A 22,085-nucleotide genomic window follows, 5' to 3' on the forward strand; every position below is an offset into this window, starting at 1 on the left:
TGGAGAGGTTTATTATGTGTGTGATGACTGGGGTGATGGCGGCTGCTGAGTCTCTGAGGAATTTGGAGGGGATGTTGTCATGGCCAGTGGCCTTGTTCGGTTGGAGGGCGCTCAGTTTATTGAGTACCTCATCTGTAGTTACCATTTCCAGTTTGAAATCGTCTTTGTGGACGCCTAGGTTCTTGTAGTATGCTACTATGTGTTCTACCCCATACTGCCCTGAGTGGGAGGGTAGTTTGTTTACCAGTGTTGTGGCTATGTTTGTGAAGAAAGTGTTTAAGTAATTGGCTACATCCAGTTTGTCTGTGATGAGCGTGTTGTCCGTCTTTATGTTTATGTTTGAGAACCTGGTTTTAAGTTTTTTACTGCAGCCTAGTTGATTATTGAGTAATTTCCAAAGTTCACGTGGTTTATTTTTGTTTTCCTCAGTTTTGTCATTGATGAAATTTTTTTTTGCAGGGGATGGAGTCGGACCAGAGACTTTCGTCTCGTTTACATCAGGGTCCCCCATTTTCAATTCATAGTAATATTTATGACGTACACAACATACAGATAAACAGTACTGTTACATTTATGACATACAAATATACAGTACTGTTTAAGAGACAGGGTTTCTAAAAGAGTATATATATTTGAGGGGGAAGAAACTGTACATTGGAGGGGTGGGGGGGTTTGGATATTTACAGGGGCCAGTTTCGAATTGCAGCATAGGTGCTCTTTGAGAGCGGTTTTGATTATGATTATTATTGTTACACTCATACAAGGGTACTACGACTATGCTTGCACCTCATGGTACCAAAGGCACTAAAACAAGATTACAAACATCACAAAACAAACTGGTCAGACTACTGCTTGACCTTACTCCTAAAACCCACCTCACCCCTGCCCATTTTGACAACCTAGGATGGGTTAGAGTAGACGACAGAGTACAGCAACTTGCAATAGGCCTGGTCTACAAGATACACTACACCACTAAGGTACCCATGTACATGTCGAAATACTTCCCAAAGGTCAGTGAATACCATGACCACAACACCAGAGGGAGTTCCACAATTCATGTTCAACCCAGATTTGGCTCAAACAAGGGACTAAACACGTTTCACAATTATGCCACAACAATGTGGAACGCCCTACCCACAGCCGTAAAATAATGTGAATCCCCTACGGGAGGCTGCAATTCGAAACTGGCCCCGGTAAATGTCCAAACCCCCCCCCCCCCCCCCAACCCCCTCCAATGTACAGTTTCTTCCCCCTCAAATGTATACTCTTTTAGAGAAATGTAAATAAACCGTACTGTATATTTGTATATCTTGTATGTCATAAATGTCTGGATGTAACAGTACTGTATATCTGTGTCGTGTATGTCATAAATGTTATGATGAATAAAAAATGGGGGACCCTGATGTAAACGAGACGAAAGTCTTTCTCTGGTCTGCATCCCCTTAACAATTGTGTGTATTGAGCCGTACTGTATTGTACCCATTCATTTTCAATCAAACGGGACCTGTGTTGTTGTGTCAGAGAAACCAATCATGTCTTTTTTTTTTGAACAAATGTTTTTTATTTTCCCTTTTTTAACATAAAATTAGACAAACAATACAGTAACAGTAAAAATCAATGATAAATCACAGGACAATGACAGAAAAAGAAGAAAAAAAACCATGTCATATTCTCAGTCATTAAGTCTCTCTCTAATTAAGGACCACACAACTGTCATTGATTACATTGATTGTCTTTTGTACTGTAGGTGGAGGTGTCAAAATTCTTTGAAAATCAACTTGGTGTAGTGGACTTTCATCTGCCCAACAGAAGCTGCATCTTCTATGTGTCTGAATGTGACATTGTGGCAGGAAATGACTACAAAAGAAAGCTTGTTCGCTTTAGAAACATGAGTAGGAAGTATAAAAAGCATTCATGTTACATTACTGTCCATGTATGATAACCGTTCTTTTTTGTTTGATCCACTTTTTCTCCCATTTTCTATTTTTCTCCCATCCCAATTTCGTATCGTCCAATTCAACCCTCCCCCGTCTCGAACCCTGTTTCTTGCCTCCCACAAGCCGGCTGCAATGTGGACTAAGTCATACATAGCATGAGTCCCCTCCTATACTCGAGGTAACAGCAGTCTCATCTTTTCACCTGCGCGGCGCGATCTTTCAGCGTCAGGGGTCTGCGCTTTGGAGGGGCGCTGCCCCCATCGCTTCCTGATTCTACTGCGCAGGCGCACCAACCGACCTGTAGGAGTCGCTGTCCACAATGCCCGATCCCCACCCATCAGTTTCCCACCCCCTAATACTGCCAATTAGGGCTGCAACTAATGACTAATTTGGTAGTCGACTAATCTGCCGATTATTTTTTCGATTAGTCGACTAATCGAAAACCAATGTAAACAACAACAAAAAAAAAAAAGATTTTTTTTTTTTTTTTAATTACCTATCTTTGTGAAAGTGGCTTCTCAGCTCTGGTCCAGCTGAAGACAGAGCAGAGGAACAGATTGGACATTGAGCATGACCTCAGAGTTGCTTGTCTACCATCACCCCAGACTTTGAGACTCTTGTCAGGACCAAACAACAACATCATAACATGATGATCCCATAGCAAATTAAAATAATGACTCATGAAACATTTGAATTTGGATCTTTAAGCCACTTTAAATGAAAATGTATTTGAAGAACAATACAGCAATCACTCATAACAAGATAAATAAATTAAATAATACAAATTAAAGTGGAAGTGTACTTTAAATAACTTTTGTTTGCTGTGTGTGAGAGGAGTCCGTGTGTACTGTGTAATTTGTGTGTGTGTCTTACTCTGATCGCTGTGTGAGTGAGAGGAGTGTGTGTACTGTGTAATTTGTGTGTGTGTCTTACTCTGATCGCTGTGTGAGTGAGAGGTGTGTACTGTGTAATTTGTGTATGTGTGTGTCTTACTCTGATCGCTGTGTGTGAGTGAGAGGAGTGTGAATGTGTGTGTGTCTTACTCTGATCGCTGTGTGTGAGTGAGAGGAGTGTGTATGTGTGTGTCTTACTCTGATTGCTGTGTGTGAGTGAGAGGAGTGCGTGTGTAATGTATTGTGTGTCTAGTCTGATCATCATCTCCTGCAGGGGAACAATGTTTTCAATGTCCAAAAATTTGCTATGGGATCAGCATGTTATGATGTTGTCTGGAACCCTGAGAAGCCACTCTCACAAAGATAGGTAGTGCACAAAAAAAAAAAAAAAAATTAAATTTTTTTTTAATGACTAATCGACGCAACAATTTCTCGTCAACGATTTTTTATAATCGACGTCGTCGATTATGTCGACTAATCGTTGCAGCCCTACTGCCAATGTGTATTAGTACGGATGACCAGCTAAACTGAAAGCAATGTGGAGCGCTGGGCTCGAACAGGCGAACCCAGCGTCTCCAGTATTCGTGGTGAGCGCCTTGCCCACTGCACCACGTAGCCGCCCTGTATGATAACAGTTCTTGTATCCAGTCTCTCCATTTTATTCTGTCCAAAATAATGATTACCCTCTCTTTTCAAGGCCAACAGCAGTTCCTTGGAGATTGTGCTTGTAGAGAGAACCAGACTCACCGAGCAGTACCTCTCTGCGATGCAGAAGTTTGTAGTGTTTGAACTTGGTCTGACACTATTGCTAGTTGGCAGTCAGACAGAGGCCTCTCAACTTATTACTCAAATTGTAAGTAATGGCTTCAGACCAAATCAAAATGCTTTTTTCATTCTTGAGATCAATTGTCTCCGATTATTATATACATATTGAAGTAACTATCATTAGATATCATGCAAATGTACAAATGCACATGGCCTCTAAACTCTAAATGTGACATAGACATATAAAACAAGCATAAAGTGGAGTAGTTGTTACTGAGGTAACAACTAATGGGGATCCTAAATAAACTAAACTTGATTTGATCTTTATTTATCTCGAACATTTCAACCATAAAACAAACACAGACATTTGTAATAACAAAATATATATATATATATTATATATACAATAATCAGCATAGCTCAAGACGATGGTTTTGTTCGAGAAGGGACGGAATGAAGCAAAGCTTATCTGGTCCTGCCCCTTCCTTGCAATATCATATTAATATGTAATAAGTTATCTATCAATATCAAAAAAGAATATACCTATCCACTACAGCAAAAGATAAATAAATAATTACAAAAATACTAGTTCATGTTATTTTCAAGCTCCTCTAACTTATACTTGTCCAAGAATTCCTGTTTATATCTGCATTTAAACATTTCAATAGTATTACTTGTTTTTATTGCTACCTCAAAGCCATTCCAAATGGATACCCCACAAACTGAGATGCACTTGCTTTTGAGAGTTGTACGGACAATAGGTTGTTTTAAATTCAATTTCCCTCTTGGATTATCACCCCCGTCTCTGCCCATGAACTAACCATGGTAAGGCAAATCACATTAGGTTTTTCACATTAGGATCTAACATCCCAATAGGCCTCTTTGTTTACTGTTTGATTCAGTTTTAAAATAGACAGTAATAGTGCGGCCGGGTAGCGCAGCGGACTAAGCATCTGTCTACCACCACAGAGCCAGTGGGATCGAATCCGGCTTGGCCGACCATCCATACTAACACAATTGGCAGTGTTAGTGGGTGGGTCCTGGTCGTTGTAAACAGCGACTCCTACAGTTCGGTCGGGGCGCCTGCACAGCAAGGGAAGGATCTGGGAGAGGTAGTGTGACCTTCCACACGTTACACTCTCCCAGTGAGAGTCCGCACTGCCAGGTGAAAAGAAGCGGTGGGCTGGGTACCCATGTGTCGGAGGAAGCATGTGATAGTCTCCGCCCTCCCAGACCGATGGTAGGGGGTAGAGTGCGCAACGACCAGGAAGGGGATTGGGAATTGGCATAACGACTAACATTGGGATGGGAGAAAAACTGAAAAAAGGAGGAAAAAGATAATAATAATAAAATAAAATAAATAGACTAATAAAAAAAAGTCAAATAGAATAGACTGAGTAAAATGATGCAGCAGTGCAATAAAATAGTTCAATAAAATAAAATAGCCCTCATTTACAATACAATAATCAGTGTTGATGTAATGAGTATAGGCGGCAACGGAGCAGTGCAGTTCTAAATTACAAAGAGCAGTGCATCGCTCTTAACACATTGGGGACGAAGCACGGATATATCCGGCTTTCGAATCCATGCGTTGTGGACAGAATCACGGAGATATCCGTGGGAAGTTGTTATTGCTTTTATTCCATTTTAATAACCTGTTCAAGGTCGCAGAGCGGCACTGCAGATCTTTCCTACTCTATGAATTCGACAATGTGCAATACCGGCCAGATTCTCTTAGGGGCACTATCGCGCTACTACAATGTGCCCTGTGGGCGAACGGATCAGTCTCTTTGTTTTCTTTCAATGGAGTTTTCAGTTAGCAGGATTCTGGATCTGCAGCCTGTAGCTTGGATTACGTTTCGAATCGCAGATTTCACCATGCAATAAGGGGATTTATCATCAGCCAATGGACATATCGATCTACCAGATAGCGATCGATAACGGGGAAATGCTCGGATGATCCCACCGGCTCATGGTGAGATCTTTTTCACGTAAATTACAGCCGGATCAGAGCTTGCTATGATACTCAACCAGCCGACCAGCGTATGTGGCTACTTAGACGAACACGGTTATTGGTAATCAATAATGATAAATGACGTCCCCCGCCCCCCCCCCCCCCCCCCTTTCATGCATACATGCTTTGGGATCGTCCGGATCATATGCAGTTTGAGTTATTTCTGTAGCATCTGTAAAACGAAAATGCCATTGGATATAACGTTAGCAGCTATTAGCTCTATAACTAGCCTTCCAGAAAATATACTAGCCCAAATCCGCTATAAAGCTTATATTCACAGCGCTATAAAATGAGAACCTATTGATGCATTATTTTTTTCTTTAAGCCATTTCGAAGGGACGGTTTATGCACTCAATTGACACTGAGAATGGACAGATAGCAATACTATAAAGTATAGATTTAGCTGTACAAAAAGCTGCACGTTTGTTTACAAAAGCTGGTCCTCAACCATTATATTAGACGGGTGTTGTGAAACTACTATTTATATACTGTACCTGCAGAATGCTGAAGTGCCGTTGAAAGCATAAAACAAGTCCCCAGCTGATTAGCAAAAAAAATATCTAAGTATAATTTGGGAACCAGCTTGAACTAGAGAGGATCATGGAAATAATGTAGAAGATGACTTGCTCAATTCAATTCTCGCAGCCCTTTCCCAGCCTGACAGCTGAGAGTAAATAACTTATGTCCAGTTATGTAATCGAGGTCTGTGCCACTTGGCTGCCTTCTGCCGTGCTACTCCGAGTGCCGTACCCTGAATGTGTGGTGGTTCTGCTGGTGTACTCACTGAGACATTGAGACTCCGGTCAGGGTGGTGGTGTCACTCTGAGTGATAGCCTCTTTGTTTATGTTTTATTAGGATCCCGATTAGTTGACTACAAGTCTTCCTGGGGTACACACACACACACACACACACGCACGCACACACACACACACCTACACACCTACACACCTACACCTACACCTACACACACACACACACACAAGAAAGAAGAAAATGTAATCACAATTTGTTAAAGGGACAGTTGTGATTTTGGAACCCAAGCCCCATTTCTTGGGTTCTCATACTAGCTCCGGATAGTTAGCCACAAACAAGTGCAAAGTCAATGAGGTCAAGCTCCTGTCTGTACAAGCTGATTGAAGCTCACTGAACCCCACTTTGTGTGTGCTGTGGAGTAAATTTCAGTGAGCCTCAGTCAGTCGGCTTGTACAGACAGGAGCTTGACCCCTTTGACTTGAAATTGGTTTGGCACTAACTCTCTGGAGCTAGTAAGAGGAACAGCATGGATTGTGCTTAGAAATGACTACCACCAATCAACATGATCGATAAGTAAAATCAATCCCAAATGAAATCTTTAAGTCTGTATAGTGTCCTTTTGTACGTTACGCCCTCCATATGAACTGGCTGTGTAAACATTTTTATTCACTAACTGTCATTTTAAATCACAGTCTCAAAGTGTCAGGGAATTATTATTGTCGGATTATACATGATTCCTAACCACATTGCACATTGACTGTCTTCTTAGCAGACAGTAAAGTCAGGTGACATCGTCATTTTGAGGCTTTTCCGTGAGCTTTTCACCATCCAAATAAGAAAAATCAGAACAACATTTAATGAATGAACTAGTTATGTCAGTGTTAACTCCCATTCACTGTACCTGCTGTACCTTGTTGGTGCTGCACCAGACCTCATACACACTGTTCTCCTCTGCCTCTCCTTAGGGAACATCATCGGGTCTGGAATCTTCATTTCTCCAAAGGGGGTTTTAGAGCACTCAGGGTCTGTGGGCCTGGCACTAATAGTGTGGTTACTAGGTGGTGGCATCGCCGCCCTGGGCTCCCTCTGCTATGCTGAACTGGGAGTCACCATTCCCAAATCCGGAGGGGACTACTCCTATGTCACACAGATATTCGGAGGGCTGGTGGGGTAAGCAATGGATCTATCTCAAACCCTGCCCCCCTTTCTTGATCCTCCAATCAAAACTGTTGATTTCCTCGGACAAACAAGTACATTTGAGTTTAAAAGCTTAAAGGAACACGCCAACATTTTGGGACATTTGCTTACCGTCTTCTCCAGAGAGAGACAAGAAGATAGATACCAGTTTCCTCTCTGTGCATTCAGTAGAAAGCTATCTGGCTGCATGTTAGCCTAGCTTAGCATAATGAATGGAAGCGGACATGACCGGTTAGCCTGGGCATTGTCCAACTAACAACCTATCCTGAAGGCTAACCGGTCATGTCCATTAATTGTGCTAAGCTAGGCCAATATGCAGCCAGATAGCTTTCTACTGAGCGCACAGAGAGGAAACTGGTATCTATCTTCTTGTCTCTCTCTGGAGAAGACTATAAGCTAATTTCCCAAAATGTTGGCGTGTTCTTTTAAGGTTACATTTTTCAGAGTTATGGGTAAAAAATAGGAAGACCAACCCTGGTGTTTTTAGGAGGACCATAATATTAAGATAGTGGGTAAATTATATGGGGGACTTGGGATATGGCCAAAATAGATCACAATACCTTTTTAAATGGTTTCTTTTAATGGTGCAACAATATTTGAAGACGTTAGGTTTTTCTAATCTAAATAACACTTGACAGGTGATAACTTATTGAAAATGACCTGGAGTAGCTTTCATTCAAAATGAACTGACTGGACCATTTCAATTACATATTAGTATTGTGGTGACACTTATCACGCACAATTGGTGCAGACATTCACTGGACTTGAGGAGCAGAGGAATGCTCCTTTAAGCCTGGGGATTCTGGGAACGGTGTGGGTATTTGGTGACGTATATTAGGTCACCTGTCAGCTGTCAGCTGGCTGCTGTCACTTTGAAGTAGTAACGTTAAACGCCTCTGCACTCTGTTTTGATGTATGTAATTTATGTTGGGAAGTAAAGGAAAGACTCGACTACCGTCTCCCGTTTCATCCTTTCTTGCGATCCCACATTGGTGACCCGAAGTACGTGAGGAATATTACATCATGACGGACGGAGAAGTGAACATTATCTACGCCGCTGCAATCAAGTTACCCGACTTCTGGCATCACAGCCCTCGACCCTGGTTTCAACACATTGAAGCTCAGTTCGAGTTGAGAGGAATAACACAGGATGTTACGAAATATTATCATGTGGTAGCAGCATTGGATGCCCAGACGACGGCCCGCGCTATGGGGCTGCTGGAAGCCCCGCCAGCTGCCGGCAAATATGACGCTATCAAGGCATTCCTTTTGCAATTATTTGAACTGTCGGAGATTGAAAAGGCGGATCGTCTATTGTCACTTAACGGCCTCGGCGACGGCAAGCCGTCCGAACTGATGGACAGGATGCTGTCCGTTTTGGGCTCGGCAGATCCCTCTTTTTTATTTAAACATGTTTTCATGCGTCAACTCCCAGCGCCTGTGCGCACCGCCCTGGCCAGCTCTCCCGTCTCCTTCACCAAGGACTACCGCGCGCTGGCTGCCGAAGCGGACAGGATTTATCTCGCCAACCGACAGCAGTTTGTGCATGCGCTGCTTCCAGCCTACCACCCACCTACCCACCTAGTGGACGCTGCGGACGCCGCTGCAGCAGTGACTGCCCGTCGCCAGGGTAACAGTGGATGGTGTTATTTCCATAACCGGTTTGGCGCCAGGGCCAAACAGTGTCGCCCACCGTGCAATTACAGTGACCAGGGAAACGCCAGGGCCAATGCTCATTAACAGCCATGAGCGTTGGCGGAGGCAGCAGGCTGCTATTTATTAAGGACACCTTATTTGGCCGGCGACTACTAGTCGACTCGGGCGCGCAACGAATCATCCTGCCTGCTACAGCTGTGGACACTATGGCTGGGGGCCACGGTCCCCCCATGGACGCTGCTAATGGCACGGCCATAGTTTGTCATGGCCGCTGTGTCAGTTCCTCTCCTCGGCGCGGACTTCCTGTGTGCGTTCAGGCTGCTAGTGGACATTACAAACTGTCGCCTAATCGATGCTGTCTCCTTCGCTACCTACCCGTGCACGCTGGGAGGGCCAGGGACACTAGGTCTGTCCAACATGCTTGCTGCTGGGGATGTATATCAGCGCCTCCTAGCGGAGTTCCCTATCCTCACCACGCCTACATTTTCCTCAGCAGTCGCTAAGCATGGCGTGGAGCACTATATAGCCACTGTCGGTCCCCCGGTCTATGCACGTGCTCGGCGCCTTGACCCAGCTAAGCTCTCCATTGCCAGGGAGGAATTTGCAACCATGGAACGCCTTGGAATTGTGCGCCGTTCTGACAGTCCGTGGGCCTCCCCCCTGCATATGGTCACTAAGGCTGATGGTGGGTGGCGTCCCTGTGGCGATTTCCGACGCCTAAACAACGCCACGACCCCGGACCGGTACCCCGTCCCGCATATACAGGACTTCTCCGCCCACCTGGCGGGGACCACCATCTTTTCCAAGGTGGACTTGGTGCGGGGATACCACCAGGTACCAGTTCACCCACGGGACGTTCCCAAGACGGCGGTCATCACTCCTTTTGGCCTGTTCGAGTTTCTGCGGATGCCCTTTGGCCTCAAGGGGGCGGCACAGACTTTCCAGCGACTGATGGACTCGGTGCTGCGGGATATGGCATTCATGTTCGTATACTTGGACGACATTCTCGTAGCCAGCACGTCTGCAGAGGAGCACCTGACACATCTCAGGCAGTTGTTTGAGCGGCTCAGTGCACATGGGCTCATTGTTAACCCCGCCAAGTGCCAGTTCGGCCGGTCGTCTATAGATTTCCTCGGGCACAGGGTCTCAGCAGAGGGAGCCGTTCCGCTCCCTGCCAGGGTGGACGCCGTTGCCAGCTTTCCACGCCCCCGCACCGTGAAGTCCCTGCAGGAGTTCCTAGGCATGGTGAACTTCTACAACAGGTTCATTCCCCGTGCTGCTCACCTCATGCGCCCCTTGTATGAGGCCCTGCGTGGTAAGGACCCCAAGGCCGAGGTGGACTGGTCCCCGTGTACCGACGACGCTTTTTTGGGCGCTAAAACTGCACTGGCCAATGCCGCATTACTGGCACACCCATTTCCTACCGCCCCTATCGCCCTCACAACTGACGCCTCAGACTACGCAGTGGGGGCAGTGTACGAACAGTGGGTGGGGGGGGGGCTGGCAACCGCTTGCTTTCTTCAGTCGCCAGCTGCGGGACAATGAAAGAAAGTACAGCACCTTTGACCGGGAGCTCCTAGGCCTCTTCCTGGCCATCAGGCACTTCAGATTCCTGCTGGAGGGCCGACGGTTTACTGCCTTTGTGGATCACAAGCCACTCACCTTCGCCATGGCCAAGGCCACCGAGCCGTGGTCAGGGCGCCAGCAGCGCCAACTCTCCGCCATCTCCGAGTTTACCACGGACTTACGGCATGTCGCAGGTAAAGACAACTACGTCGCTGACTGCCTCTCCCGGACGGTGGTGGGGGCCGTCCACTTGGGACTGGACTACGCTGCCATGGCTGCCGACCAGGCCACTGACAAGGACATGCAGGCCTACCGAACAGCCGACACTGGGCTAAGGTTAGAGGATGTGCAGGTTGGTATTGCCAACACCACGCTCCTCTGCGACGTCTCCACCGGTCAGCCCCGTCCGATGGTTCCCGCTGGCTGGCGGCGGCAGGTATTCGAAGCCATCCATGGCCTGTCGCACCCGGGGGTGAAGGCGTCAACTAAGCTGGTCAGTGCTAAATTCGTCTGGCATGGCCTCAGGAAGGACATCGCAGCCTGGGCCGGCTCCTGCGTGGCGTGCCAGCGTGCAAAGATACACCGTCACACCAAAGCCCCCTTGGCACCGTTTCTCGTGCCGGAGAGGCGCTTTGACCATGTCAATGTGGACCTGGTGGGTCCCCTGCCCCCCTCCCACGGGTTCACTCACCTCCTCACCATGGTGGACAGAACCACTAGGTGGCCGGAGGTGGTCCCGCTGGCATCGACCACATCCGCCGAGGTGGCCCGGGCGTTCATTGGGTCCTGGGTAGCCCGTTTTGGCACACCATCTGATCTCACATCCGACCGGGGCCCACAGTTTACGTCCGGGCTCTGGACTGCAGTCGCCGAGGGCCTGGGAGTGAAGCTCCACCGCACCACAGCCTACAACCCACAGGGCAACGGCTTGTGTGAACGGTTTCACCGCTCTATGAAGGCTGCTCTGCGGGCCAGCCTTACGGACTGCAACTGGGTCGACCGGCTTCCCTGGGTCATGCTTGGCCTGCGCTCCGCCCCCAAAGAAGACCTGCAGGCCTCGGCTGCTGAGCTGGTGTACGGACAGCCGCTGCGAGTCCCTGGGGAGTTCCTCCCGGATGCCGAGGCTCCCTGGTCGGTCACCTCATCTCGGACTGTGCTCAGGGATGGCGCCGGTGCTTTCACCCCAGTCCCAACTTCCCAGCACTGCCTCCCGCAGTCCTACATGCCTAGGGATCTGCAGTCAGCCAGGTATGTTTTCATTCGCCATGACAGCCACCGTACTCCTCTGCAGCCCCCTTACGACGGCCCTTTTCGCGTCCTGGAGGCGGGGCCTAAGAACTTCATGGTGGACATTGGAGGAAGGTCAGAGCGGGTATCGGTCGACCGGCTCAAGCCTGCCCATTTGGACCTAGACAGGCCAGTTGAACTGGCCCGGCCCCCGCGGCGTGGACGACCCCCTGCCCGGCCCCTGCCAACTGCTTTTCCCTCTAGTCACCTCATATCTCCTGAATCCCCCCCACACGCCCCAATCCCCACCTCTACCCCTGCACGGGTGATACGGACTCGTTTTGGGCGCCTGATCCGCCCCCCGCCTCGTTGACTGTGGATGATCTTTTGGGGGGTTATTGTGAATTCTGGGGGGGCCTGTGTGGTGACACTTATCACGCACAATTGGTGCAGACATTCACTGGACTTGAGGAGCAGAGGAATGCTCCTTTAAGCCTGGGGATTCTGGGAACGGTGTGGGTATTTGGTGACGTATATTAGGTCACCTGTCAGCTGTCAGCTGGCTGCTGTCACTTTGAAGTAGTAACGTTAAACGCCTCTGCACTCTGTTTTGATGTATGTAATTTATGTTGGGAAGTAAAGGAAAGCCTCGACTACCGTCTCCCGTTTCATCCTTTCTTGCGATCCCACAGTATGACATATTTTAAATAGCCCATTGCTGCAATGTGCACTTTGACTGAATGAAAAGAGCATTCGCATGTTCAAATCGGTCCACGAATCATATATATTTGCACGCTTTCGGTCGGAGACCTTCTTCGAAGCTTAATTAAATTAATATGATTCTCGCACAGATTTGAGTGATGATGCTCTTTCCATTGTTTTCATTTAGTCCTATATGTATTGGGTCAAAAAACAACAACAAACCATCATCGATGACGGTATAAAAAAAATTATTAAAAAAGACAATCTCATACAGGCACACACATTACAGTTTAATGTTAGGCCAACCGGAAACGTGTTAGTGCTAGAGATGTGTAGTGGTAATTATGCTACTTATTTAGATTTAGATTCGATTTTAGATTAAAATGTATTGTCATTATACAGCACATGTACAGTACAACGAAAATAAGTTTGGCATCCAACCAGAGTGCAAATGTAGCAGTAAAGTGCAACAGCAATATACAATATACAGGTGATTAAACTGGGTACAGAATTATTACTACGGAGTGTAGTGCTAATCAGATGTATGTATGATGTAAGATATGTAAGATGTAAGTTGTAGTATAATATGAACAGTGATACAGGTGTAAAGACAGTATGGTAGTAGTCATACTGGCCAGCAGCATAACTAGTAAGAGTAGGATATAGATGTAGGTATAGTAAAGGACTATGTGCAGGTACGTAACAGATAGGTGTGGATAAGTATATATACAGCATTATTGTACATGCCAGGCACGTGCACACATAGAGCCCAAGGGGTGCTTGAGCACCAGCCCTTTTGAGCCTGACAAAAAAGTGCAATGCTTCTGAAAAAATAAATATTTGTTTCTGTTTTTTCGTTACGTATATAGACTGCCCTTCCAACTGAAAAATGTCAGGATAGAATCAAAATATTTGGTAAAGAGAGAGATGCCCCATATTCCATTGCAGTTTGCACAGCCTCCTCAGCGTGCCTCTCCGTGGACCTATATATTTTATGATGATGATGATAGAAACCGCTGTGGCGCATACAGTTGAATGCTGGTATTACATACATATTATACTCATTGAGGGACACGAAGAAGTCAAGTCCTATGGGATTTGGGAATCTCAAATACAATCGGGATTGGAATAAAAAAAAAAAATACATTTATATTAAACGATACAGAATATACAGCACTTCTTGGTCTGTAGGGTAAGCACTTATTCCCTCCCCCCTGAACATTTATGGAGATGTATGGGCCTTTTAAGTCGGTGATAAAAGTGTCTTTCAAGGATAAGTGAGCTCCTGCACTGATTATTATAGTTCAATATTCAATATTTGAAAATCGGGGCTTGCACGCTTCACGCGCTCGTGGTTAAAACACACAGGTATAGACCACCGTAACACTTCCGGGATTCTGAAATCAGGGAGGAGATTGCGGGGGGGTCAAATGAATGAATGTGGACGAGAGCCGTGATGTAAGTGGTTGCCGATACAGCTGTGGGGGTGCTAGAGACATGATCGAATAGACGTTTATGCGCCTCGCTCTCCTGAATACGGCGTGACCCATAACTAATCGATCAGAACTAAATCGGCAGAGAAAAAGCCCGTTTTAAAGCACCTATTCCGCATGGACATGCGCAGAGTGCCCATGGAGTCTGGACGACGCGAGATGACGCTCGAATGAATGTGGACTGTTCCATCAGAGGGGGGAGCTTCGATGGTCATGTAGGTGGCTACAGACCGCTGCACTTAAATATAAATATTAGTCTACCTGGAGACTCAATGAGGTAATTGTAGATGTCGCCATAAGACGCGTCTGGCCATTTAGTGGGATCATTTTTTCATTATCCTGTTTGGCTGAAAGGACATTGGCCACCGAAGCTCCCCCCTCTGATAGAACAGTCCACATTCATTCGAGCGTCATCTCGCGTCGTCCAGACTCCATGGGCACTCTGCGCATGTCCATGCGGAATAGGTGCTTTAAAATGGGCTTTTTCTCTGCCGATTTAGTTCTGATCGATTAGTTATGGGTCACGCCGTGTTCAGGAGAGCGAGGCGCATAAACGTCTATTTGATCATGTCTCTAGCACCCCCACAGCCGTATCGGCAACCACTTACAATCACGGCTCTCGTCCACATTCATTCATATGCACCCCCCGCAATCTCCTCCCCGATTTCAATGTAACGCGGAAGTGTAGTGGTCTATAGTGCCCTTTTCAGCCTTTGAGCACCTGCCCCTCTAAAGTCCTGTGCACGTCCCTGGTACATGCTATCATACAGAGCTATGGGTTATATGCAGGTGTACAAGCAAGTATATAGAGGGGTTATATGCAGGTATATTCAGATAAATATGTAAATGTTTCTGATAAAAATTGTATATATATAAAATGCTACTTGTTTGTATACATTGCATAGACATACTATAGGTTATATCTCTGCCCTAAGCTACATTTCAGGAGCCACTAGTGTCACTTGTTCATTAGGGGGAAAATGCCCTCGTGTCACTGGCTGTTCCCTCCTTCTAGGTTCTTTCTGCTGTGGAGTGCGGTTCTCATCATGTACCCCACCACCCTGGCAGTCATCGCCCTCACCTTCTCCAACTACGTCCTGCAGCCTGTCTTCCCCAACTGTGTCCCCCCCTACATGGCCACGCGTCTGCTGTCCATCACCTGTGTGTGTGAGTATGTTTGTGTCCGGGAGTGATTTAAATTCATATTAATCTGACCGATTGGGTTGTCTTCATTAACCCTATCACTACTAGTATAGTGAAAGGTTAACCTTCTGTAGTGTGGTAGTGAAAGGGTTAACCCTTTGTAGTGTGGTAGTGAAAGGTTAACTGTTACGGTGGGGTAGGTGTGTTGGACCCAAGTGCAGGACAGACCGGATAGACGAGAGGCAGGTGTTGATTCTCAAACAAAAGACAGTTTATTTATTGTCAGCATGGTTGCCTCCACCAGCGGTGTGTGTGAATGTGAGGAACAATATTGGATAAAAGCGCTATATAAATGCACCATTTAGCTACAGGAAATAAATAAAAAAGGTTACAGGAATATTCACACACCGTCAATGACAACAACACCCAGTCATGGTGTTTTTGCGCTGGGGGGGGGGGTTGCTATAGGTATGAGCAGGTTGGGAATGTACCGGACTGGTACTGGTACGAGCTGGGGGAGGGCATGGGCTGGTGCTGGTACGAGCTGGCTGGAGGAGAAAAGGCTGATAGCAGCTGGTTGGGCGGAGCTGGCGCTGCTCATGGGCTTGTAGAGTTTGCGCTGTTCTAATCTTCGGTTCGATGAGTCATCTGGGAGATAAGGAGAGAACAGAGTCGTGTTAGAGGATCCAGAATAAAAGAGCAACAGAGTCATGTTAAATGTTAGATAACATTAGACAACGCCTCGTGTATTAAACAAAGGTGAATAGATGACTGGGCCATTTTGTTTAATGCTTGTTAAGATTGAAAGAGGAGCTCTGAGCGAACAGGGTTCAAGTTCAAGTTTCTTTAATAGTTGTCATACAGAAGTACAGAATACTTTTATACAAAATGCTTCTTACTGTTACGCTCGAGACTGTGCTAGACAAGATGAGTATGAAATAAAATAGTATAGCATGTAAAATAGAAGTAAAAATAGAGGTCAGTGTTCAGTATAGACATATGTACAATGTTCGATGCAGAATAGAAGTAACTGAGTTACCATACAATATACAATATACTATGCAATGTACTAATATACAATACTATATAGTGCAAAGCAGAAATGGTATGAGGTACAATTTACAGTCTGATAGCTAACATTTCAGTGCCACCAGGGGGCGCACGATTTAGTGCTTGAATGCCACCATCCACGCCAATGTTAACGTTAATATCGCCTAATCTATGTTTTAAATTATGGCTGTCTAATCTGCCCGGCGCTTATCAAAGAATCATTTTCCAGTCAACATTGGCAAGGCAGATCGGTTTTTTATCGCTTCATTTCCGTTTGATAGCATTTTGAAAATCACCCGTTTTCCAGGGAAAAACAACCCATTCTATGATAATCGCCTTTTACTGGAATATTCCAGAACGTTGTCATTTGTCTGCCTATTTATGAATCATTTTCAAATAAACACTAGATGATCGATAGAATATGTGTGCGCACGCACGTTCGTGCCGCAAGCTGATAATAGCTGCTCTCATTTCCTGATAGCTTTTTACAGTGAAACAGCAATATCACATAAACGCTTATATCTCTGTGAAAACGAGTCTGATTATCCTAACACTGATAACATAGATTCCTTACCTGACATCAGATGGTATCCAAATGGTATATTCCAATTCCTGATCACCATTCGAAAAAATCGATAAGTGTATAGATCCAACGTGTATACAGTAGAAAACATGATCCGCGCGGCTCAGAGGCTCCAGAATGAACTCGGGTAAACCCCGGCTGCATCAGTGAGAAGTAAAATGTAGAGTCAGAAATCCTTTCTCCTCACTTTCATTGAGTCCATTCCAAAAGGGTGATTTACCATCTGGGAGACGATAGGGGGCGCTTTTTTCAAGGTCAGGAAAGTACTTACTGACCATCTCAAGATAAATGCTAATCAAGTTGAATTTGAACGTGCCCATAGAACGGGGAGGTATGACGCATCGGGTCGGGATCGGCCTGTTGTTGTTAAACTTCTTCGTTCTAGGGACAAGGATGAGATTATGAGATGTGCAAAATCACTTAAAGGCACCAAAATCTTTATCAATGAGGACTACACTGAGAGTGTCCGTGCAAAACGAAAAGAATTGCTGCCAAAAATGAGAGAAGAGAGAGATAAAGGGAACATAGCCTACCTGAAGTTTGACCGACTCATAGTCCACCGACCTGGTACCAACACCAACACAAGCAGTGATAATTCATAATGGATAATATTCCAGTTTTTAAAGTTTTAGGCCTCTATGCACATACTTTCTTTCAATGACAGTTACCACACTTTGTTTAAAGTGCAATGCTAAAGTTAAATGTGGTACTGTTTGTACATGTTGTAATAGACTACTTCATACAAGGTGTACACCTTTAGATAGATTTAATTCAGCGGAATGGTCATCATGGATTTGTGATGGCTGTTCTACTATATTTCCTTATCACAGTTTAAATGACACAGATTTTAGCAATATTGTTTTTGAGTCTGAGTTCGTTCCCTTATCCGACTTCAATAACTTGATTCTTAATCCATTTGAACTTAATGAAAATAACAACATATGGAATATGATAATGAGTTTGATCCTGACTATGTTTTTTAACAACACTAAGAATGAACTTGGTACTAGCGATTATTATGATGAAGAGGAGTTTAAGAAGTACAATACACTTCTAGGACAGAAGGTACAGAGTAACATCTTCTCAAGTTTCCATCTAAACATACGTAGTTTGCAGAAACATTTCGATCATTTAAACCAATACTTATCATCACTAGAGCATCAGTTTTCAAGTTCAAGTTCTTTAATAGTTGTCATACAGAAGTACAGAATACTTTCATACAAAATGCTTCTTACTGTTACGCTCCAGAGACTGTGCTAGACAAGATAGTATCAAATAACATAATATAGCATGTAATTTAGAAGAAGAAAAATGAGGTCACAGTGTTCGGTATAGACATATGTACAATGTTCTGAGTTACCATATAATATACAATACTATGCAGTGTACTAATGTACAGTACTATCTAGTGCAAAGCAGAAATGGGATGAGGTACAATTTTAGGTACAATTTACAGTAAGGTGTACGAGTTGTAGTGCAATCCTTCATCAATAAATATAAAGTGTGGGGAGTGGGTGCTACAGTGTGTTTGTTTAAAGTGGGTGTGTGCTATAAAGCGTGTGGAGTGGGTGCTACAGTGTGTTTGTTTAAAGTGAGTGTGTGCGTGTGGATGTGTGTGCTATGTGCGTTTGGTGGTTGTTGTTGTGTAGTGTTCATTCATTGTTCGTTTAGCAGCCTGATGGCCTGGGGATAGAAGCTTCTTCTGAGTCTTTCTGTGCTCGCCTTGAGACTCCGGTATCGCTTGCCTGACCGCAGCAGTTCAAAGAGGCAGTTGTTCGGGTGACTGGAGTCTTTAATGATTCTCTTAGCCTTGCCCTTGCAACGCTTGTTGTAAATGTTCTGGAGGGTGGGGAGCCCCCCTCCAATTGTGCGTTCGGCTGAACGTGTCACTCTGTCATTCTGTAATTGCCCTCTCTGAAACCTGGCTCTGTGAGGATATCGCTGCATCCTATGATATGTCACAATATAACTCAATTCATTCCTGCAGACAGAATAAATCGGGAGGGGGAGTGTCAATTTATGTACATCAAAACTTTCAATTTATTGAAAGAAAAGATCTTGCATTAACTTTGGCGACAGTTGATGCAGAGTCGGTGTTTATAGAAATACTTTCATGTACCATGTTTGGAGGAAAAAATATTGTTGGATGCATATATAGGCCCCCAAATACTGACATCAAAGTTTTTAATGATGCTTTTGCTTCTACTTTTGATGGAATTAACTTGGAAGGTAAAATGTGTACTCTGTTAGGGGACTTCAATATCAACTTGTTAGAAAACAAGTCATTCTTTGACCGCTGACTTCCTAAACATCTTGTATTCTACTTATTTTCTGCCTCTCATTCATAAACCAACAAGAGTAACTAAGCAATCTGCCACTCTTATTGACAATATTTTTACTAATAATTTTGAATATACAAGCAAATCAGGACTGCTGTTAACACTTTGATTGCCTAAGGTTAAATTCATGATACACCATACCATTTTTTTCTTCTTCTTCTTCTTCTTCTTCTTCTTCTTCGACTGGGGCCACTGGGGCTTGGCGATACAACTGCACTCTATCCTGTTAAAGCGATAGAGACACACAGAGACAGGAAGGAGAGACATACGGAGTGAGAGAGGGAGAAAGGAGGAGAGACATTAACTTTCAATCCCAATACCCCCCTTGGCCCTACTACCACATGGCCCTACCCCTCCGTTTTGCATCATGGCTACGTAGGGTAAAGTTTCCCGATTCCTGCGTGGAACGAGGGGTAGTGGTCATGTAGCCCTCAAACGGAGCGTTTTCAGATGCTGAGTCTGACTCCAGACGGAGTCGTGATATGTAATAGGGCTGGGCGATTCTTGCTCAAATGTGAATCACGATTTTTCTCTAAGAATTGAGATCACTATTCTCTCACACTATTCTTATTTTTTTCAATAAAATCATTTATTGCACTTTCTTAAACAGACAACAAAACGTATATGAAAGTGCTCGACTTAAACATAACATATATGAAAGTGCTTGACTTAAACTTAAAAAAGTCTCTTGTAACATACAAAATAACTCCAGTCAGAATCGTCATCATTTAAAAGTTAAGTAAAAAGAAATAAGAAATTTTCATAATTTAGAAATGAGATTACATAGGTCTATGAATCGAGACCGCGGTCTTTTTTCGATTAATCTCCCAGCCCTAATATGTATATATAATTTATTTTATATTATTATTATAATATTCAATATTATTCTCCAGATGCACACGTTCATCTGTTCGTCCCCTGCCCTCTTTTCTTGATCCTCCAATCACAACTGTCTCTTAGTTTAGATTGGAGGATCAAGAAAAGGTGGTGTTTGGTCATTCGCCTGTGTTGCGGAGATATTGAGGAAAAGCGCAGAATTATGTGGCTTTTTCTCTCCAGAAGCACAACATTCCAATAGATTTGACGGGTGCACAGTTAACGTAATCTCAAAGTACGCTGTAAATAAAGTGCTGTTTGATAAACATGTAGGCCTATCAATATTGTATGTTAAACTACTACTACTACTAAGTCCTTTACATTATTTGACTAGTACTGATGACGTAACAAGGGGTGTCCCATTGATAGATATAGATTAGGGGTCTAACGATGCATCGATTAATTGAAATGCATTGATTCTAATGTGTTTGATTCGATGCATCGATTTGAATATGTTCTAATCGATTATAATCTAAATTAATAAATAAAAAAAAAATAAAAAAGATTTAATGTTTTTTTTGTGTGTATTTTCTTTTAATTATTGAACTATAGTCCATTCATGCTGAGTGAATCAGTTCCCCCAGCCACATTTGTGTATTCAAAAAATTTTGGGGAATTAACTGATGGAAAATTTATAGAAAATGTATCGAATCGTGGTCAAATGAAGAGATTTCATGATGCATTGAATCGTTGCCTGAAGAATCGTAATCTAATCGAATCGTTACACCCCTAGTTCAAGTTCTTTAATAGTTGTCATACAGAAGTACAGAATACTTTCATACAAAATGCTTCTTACTGTTACGCTCCAGAGACTGTGCTAGACAAGATAGTATCAAATAACATAATAACATAATATAGCATGAATTTAGAAGAAGAATGAGGTCACAGTTGTTCGGTATAGACATATGTACAATGTTCTGAGTTACCATATAATATACAATACACAATACTATGCAGTGTACTAATGTACAGTACTATCTAGTGCAAAGCAGAAATGGGATGAGGTACAATTTTAGGTACAATTTACAGTAAGGTGTACGAGTTGTAGTGCAATCCTTCATCCATAAATATAAAGTGTGGGGAGTGGGTGCTACAGTGTGTTTGTTTAAAGTGGGTGTGTGCTATAAAGTGTGTGTAGTGGGTGCTACAGTGTGTTTGTTTAAAGTGAGTGTGTGCGTGTGGATGTGTGTGCTATGTGTGTTTGGTGGTTGTTGTTGTGTAGTGTTCATTCATTGTTCGTTTAGCAGCCTGATGGCCTGGGGATAGAAGCTACTTCTGAGTCTTTCTGTGCTCGCCTTGAGACTCCTGTGTCGCTTGCCTGACGGCAGCAGTTCAAAGAGGCAGTTGTTCGGGTGGCTCGAGTCCTTAATAATTCTCTTAGCCTTCCCCTTGCAACGCTTGTTGTAAATGTTCTGGAGAGTGGGGAGCCCCCCTCCAATTGTGCGTTCGGCTGAACGTGTCACTCTTTGTAGTCTGCTTTGGTCTTTTGCAGTGCTATTCCCAAACCAGGAGGTGATGTTGCCGGTCAAGATGCTCTCTATTGTACATGAGTAGAAGTTCTTAAGGATCTTCTGGCTGACTTGGAACTTCCTTAGGCGCCTGAGGAAGTAGAGGCGTTGTCGTGCCTTCTTCACCACACTGTTAATGTGTATGGTCCATTTCAAGTCCTCGGATATGTGGGCTCCGAGGTACTTGAAGCTGTTGACTCTCTCAACCGGTGCCCCGTCGATGCTGAGGGGGCTGTAGTCCTTGACCCCCGACCTCCTGAAGTCCACAATCATCTCCTTTGTTTTGCTGACGTTCAGGGAGAGGCTGTTTTCCTGGCACCATCCCGCCAGGACCTTGACCTCTTCCAGGTAGGCCCTCTCGTCGTTGGCAGAGATCAGGCCC

The 22,085-nt window shown here is 44.5% G+C and overlaps 1 pseudogene across 1 annotated transcript in view; it reads left to right on the forward strand.

Moving 5' to 3' along the window:
* The window catches only part of LOC311245413, a 98,388-nt pseudogene that overhangs the window by 8,296 nt on the left and 68,007 nt on the right, over nt 1-22,085 (forward strand). The window contains exons 3-6 of the transcript in view: nt 1,748-1,899; nt 3,539-3,687; nt 7,329-7,533; nt 15,220-15,375. The product of the transcript in view is annotated as an uncharacterized misc_RNA (transcript). The remainder of the gene's footprint in view (nt 1-1,747; nt 1,900-3,538; nt 3,688-7,328; nt 7,534-15,219; nt 15,376-22,085) is intronic.

This window comes from Notolepis coatsorum (genome assembly GCF_963971535.1).
Source record: "Notolepis coatsorum genome assembly, chromosome: 18".
In the NCBI taxonomy this organism is placed as follows: Eukaryota; Metazoa; Chordata; class Actinopteri; order Aulopiformes; family Paralepididae; genus Notolepis; species Notolepis coatsorum.